This window comes from Ixodes scapularis, unplaced genomic scaffold (genome assembly GCF_016920785.2).
Source record: "Ixodes scapularis isolate PalLabHiFi unplaced genomic scaffold, ASM1692078v2 PGA_scaffold2__306_contigs__length_199485367, whole genome shotgun sequence".
In the NCBI taxonomy this organism is placed as follows: domain Eukaryota; kingdom Metazoa; phylum Arthropoda; class Arachnida; order Ixodida; family Ixodidae; genus Ixodes; species Ixodes scapularis.
The window spans coordinates 168,428,163-168,433,362 of record NW_024609857.1 but is presented as its reverse complement, the minus strand read 5'-3'; the positions used below and the strand labels follow the sequence as shown (position 1 = coordinate 168,433,362).

General features: G+C 44.2%; 1 pseudogene; it reads right to left on the bottom strand.

Moving 5' to 3' along the window:
* Positions 1 to 288: 288 nt before the first annotated feature.
* Positions 289 to 1,044, bottom strand: LOC115313394 (annotated as a pseudogene).
* Positions 1,045 to 5,200: the final 4,156 nt, after the last annotated feature.

Sequence of the window (5,200 nt, the reverse complement as noted above, 5' to 3'; positions counted from 1 at the left end):
CAGAAAGAAAGATGCAACCAGTCAGAACGAAGCGTCAACCGACGTACACGGCTTGATAAAGTTCTACAAATCAAGTGGCTTTGGAGCACCTTGATGCTACCAACAGATTGGCTGGGCCCGAGCTAGAAATGAACGCTTACGCAAACCTTGCTTTCAGTTCCCGCTTCGCATCGTGCTAACGTCACGAGCGCATAAGCCTCGAATTATCTGCTAACGAGCATCTTCAACTTCTTCCTTCATCAGTAAACAGAAGAGAGAGGAATGTTCATTTACAGAAAAGCAAAGAGGTCAACCTGCTTGTGAGTGCTGGTTTACTACTTTGCGTGAAAAGGAAGAGAGCAGAGAGACAGCAGACAGAATAGAGAAGTAAAGAAAGAGTGAGATCAGATATACACTCGTATCCCCCCTCCCCCACACACATCCCACACACATACTAAAACACATATATACGCAATCAAAGATTGGCGAAAAATAAATAGCCACACGTAAATTAAAAAGTGTGAAATCAGTTCACAGCTCTTGGTTTAGGCGGGTGCCCTTTAAGAACCGTAGTAAAGCGTTGGTTGCTTTGGATTCTTTCGCTACTGAAGTCCAGGGCCCTAATATATGGCTGAGCTCAATGTCCTCATCATGTATCTTCAAGGATTGTTTTAGTATTTTCCTTTGGGAACTATATACTGAACAATGGCAGAGTACATGTTTAATGTCGTGTGTTGTTGAGCATGCTGTACAATGTGGTGAATCTACTTGGCCGATCATATGAAGATATTTTCTAGTAAAAACCACATTCAAGCGTATTCGATGCAACACAGTTTCCGTTCGTCGTTTTATATTTCCCGGCATTCGGAACTTTAATTCCGGGTCAATATGTTTCAAGTGCGCATAAGAGTAGCATGGATCTGTCCATAGTCTGGATGATATTTCTCTCCCAATTTTTCGGACTATATCATTTGCATCTGTCCTTGACAGAGGAATTGCACAGGTATTATCAGCTTCGTGGGCGTCCCTAGCAGCTTTGTCAGCACAAATGTTGCCGGGTATGCCACTATGCCCGGTACCCACTGTAAGACAATTTCATGTCCCTGACACCTCACATCATGGAACTTCTGCATTATGTCATAAATCAGTTGAGCATTTACGTTATTCTTTCTTTTATGCATGACTGCGCTGAGAGCGGACTTAGAGTCTACAAATATTGTCCAGTTTTGGGTTTTTTTGGTGCTGATGTAGGCAGCAGCTGCCCGAATAGCCGCAAGTTCAGCTGCTGTCGAGGATGTAATATGGCTCAATTTCGTTTTGATTGTCGTGCTAGTTGACGGAATATAGGCTCCAATGGATGATGATATAAAGTTAGTTGACCCGTCCGTATATATGTGTCGCGATGAGAGATAGGCATGATGTATATACTCAAGTGTTAGCTGCATCATAAAAGGTGTTGGGGTTGCTGCTTTTTGCGTAACACCGGGGATGTTCAATTTAATGTCGATCGAACTGCACGTCCACGGTGCTTGCTGCGGAGTTTTAGCTAATTCAAAAGTATTTGAAATATACCCATGGAGTTGCGAGATGACCTTCGAAAAGCGAGAAGAGGGTTTAACCTCCGTAATATTCGCCAAATGATGTGCTTGGCTGCGCGCTTGGTGTCGTAGGTGAACTCGAATAGTTTCTTGGGTTTTGAGGATACTGGGCGAAATTGCTCTAGCTTCAACAAGAGTTCGAATGTTTGATGTGCATTTTGGTAGTCCTAGGCAAACTTTTAGAGCCTGTGCTTGAACACTTTCGAGGTCTTTCATTGACGACTTGGAGATACCATGCATGACTGAAATACTGTAGCGTAATAGTCCGACAAAAAGAGCGTTGTAAAGGGTCAAAAGTGCTCTTACTGAACATCCCCATCTCGTTCCACTTATCATTTTAATAATTTGTGTGAAGGACTTCAGCTTTTGCTTTATGCGCCTGATGTGTGGGGACCATGACAAAGATCGATGTAGGGTCACTCCTAAGAATGTATGTTCTTTGACGTATTCAATTGGTGTCCCCTCTATTAGAATAGGATGTCTCCTTGTATCCTTTCTCGTGAAGGCGATAGCAGCGGATTTGGCTGGGGAGATTTGCATTCCATGTGAATGGAGGTATTTTATAGTTATATTGATTGCTTTTTGTATACGTGCTCTGTTTATATATAACGATCTGCTAGAGACCCAGAAGCAAATATCATCGGCGTAAAAAGATGTCTGCACATTTTTCGGATGCAGTTTGACAAGATGGATTAGAGGTATGTTGAAAAGAGTGGGACTCAGGACACCTCCCTGGGGTACTCCTCTTGTAACTTCATAGAGATCGGTGTCTCCATCTTTAGTGGAAATAAAGATTTGTCTACCTTTCAGGTAACCGGAGACCCATGTACAAAGTCTTGTACTGAGACCGATCCTTCTCATATCTGTAAGGATGGCGTTATGATCCACAGAATCAAAGGCAGCTTTTATATCAATAAAGACGGCGGTTGTTTGCAATTTGCTCGCGTTTGCTTGTTCAACGGTGGATACTAGGTCTAAAACATTGTCAACACTTTTCCTTCCTCGGCGGAATCCTGACATGCATGTAGGAAGTATCTTTCTGTTCTCGAGGTCCCATTCGAGTCGTGACAGTATCATTTTTTCCATGACTTTCCCGACACAGCTCGATAAAGCGATGGGTCGATATGAGCTAATCTCCAAAGGGGTCTTGGCTGGCTTAAGTATGGGAATCACTCGTGAGGTCTTCCACTCTTTTGGTATTCTACCAGATTCCCACGAAGCGTTATAGACATCGAGTAAGAATGTTCTAGCCGCGCTACCAAGATGTGCTAATGCAGAATAGTGGACACCATCTGGACCAGCGGATGAGTTCTTGTTTGTTGAAGAGAGTGCCTCTTTCAGTTCTATTAAAGTAAATGGAGCGTCGATGACATCGTTTTGCACTGATGCAGTGTTATGACTAGCTATAGGGATAGCCAAGTATGATATTGAGGAGTCGCGAGTAATCTGCAAGCAATAATCTTTTGCTACTTCCTTTTGTGTAACTTGCCGATGTAGTGCGATCGAACGAAATGGGTAAGTTTGCTGCGGCCTGGAACTTAAACTTCGCGTCATATGCCATATTTGCGTTACAGGCTTCCTGGCATCCAGTCTAGCACTGTTTGATCTCCATCGTTTCATTGAAAGCTTATCGAGATGGCGTTGCACCTTTCTTGGCGCTTGTCTGGACTTTCTTATATCTTCTCTATTTTTAGTTTTTCTTGCCCTTCGTTTGGCTCGTCGACGGATGGCTCGAAGTCGTTCGTACTCCTTATCTACAGCTTTTCGGCTGATCTGCATTCTTAAAGATTTTGTAGCATCCGATGTTGTTTTCTCAATAATATTAGAAAATTCTTCCATTGTGGTTATCTCCTGGCATGCTATTTCAACTTTTTCGCTGAACATATTCCAGTTAGTATATGTAAGGAGTTTTTTTACGGCGACTGTTATTTAGTCCGGGTATCAATGTGTAAGTCGGAAAGTGATCACTGCCATGAGTTTCAATGTCTACAAACCAGCGAGGTGGGGGCGAAATGGAAGACGATGCCAGCGTGATATCTAAGCAGCTGCCTACTGTTGCACCTTTAATAAATGTTGGACTTCCGTCATTCAATATAGTTAGGTTGTGGCGGTGAGCCATGTTTAGAATATTTTTTCCTCGTACTGTGGTTTTTACCCCTCCCCATAAAGGATGGTGGGCGTTAAAATCCACAGTCAAAATATGTGGAGACGGGGTTGCCTTAATTAGCTCGTCTAAAATGTCTTTGTTGAATCTGGCTCTTGGTTCAATATATGCCGCTATTACTGTTAGAACCGTAGTGTCCTTGCTAATTGTTGCTGCCACGTATTCATTGGTAGGATGGGGATTTACATCGTGTACCACATATGTGAGGTCTTTACGTATCGCCAGTAAAAGCCTGCTGGGACTTCTTCCACGACTTGCTTCATAACCGGACAAGCGTAATGTTCGAGTAACACGTGATTCCGATATTGCTATTACAAGGAATTGATATTTGAAGGTTAATTAACGAAAGTCTGAAACACGGTTCCGGAGGCCTCGAGCATTCCACTGAAAAATGAATGAGTTGTTACGGACCTTCTCTACCTGCACCAGGAGCTGATCAGAGGAAGAGCGATGTCTATGATTGTGATTGTAGCTTGTGCCAGTGGAGAATCAAGGGAATCAAGAAGATTGCGAATCAGCGTTGCTATCGTGTGTAGCGCATTTCCCAGGCTCTGTGATTTTGGTGTTTCACTCGATCTTAAAAGCGGTGGTGCCTTACACTCGTTGTGGAGCTGCTTTGGAGCCCACTGGAGCTTCTTCGATTGCCTGACGCTTTGTTGGTGTTGACAGAAAGCCGCCATTATACTCTGTTTCACCTTGTGTTGTACCGCAGGAAAGGCTACAAGCGCGAGCTCTTTGCTCTAGGGCACATCTCGGCGGCACAAGCTCTCGTGCATTAAGGGCAGCTGCCAACTCTATGAGCTCGCGCTTCTAGCCTTCGCTGCGGTACAACATAAGGTGAAATGGAGTATAGAACGGCACATATGACAATTTTCCGATGATGATGGTGATCAAAGTGGCCAAACTGAATTTCGGGAAGGGTCTATTACAGGCTGCTATAGCCTGCGAATTTTAAATAGTAAAGCAGTGCTCTTAAAACTTTTGTTCTCGAATGCCGGGAACCTTCCTAGAACAGGAGTGGATTGGTGTTGCCAGTTGAAGTATTAAGCAGTTTGAGGTTTATCACAAGTGTCCCTTGGTGGTTGCTCACCGCTCTGCAATGCCAGAGAATGTGTTCGATGTCTTCTGTGGCACCACAGGCACTGCAGGTTGGGGATGTCAGGTGTTTGATGAGACGCAGGCGAGAAGCGGTTCGGGAGCAGCCTACCCTTATCCCATGAAGTAGTGATTGTTAAAGCCTGCTGAAGCTTTTCTTGGGGATTGTGTGCGGCGGGGTTCCAGCCGCAGTTTCAGGGTCAGGGTGGACTTTCTGAATGGCTTCATGAATACAGCTCTTTGACGAATTATACGCATGTACGGAGATCGTTGGTACGACATCCGCATGAGCAGCCCGTGCGAGACCATCCGCAGTCTCATTTCCTTGAATACCAACGTGGGAAGGGATTGACTGAAACTGAAT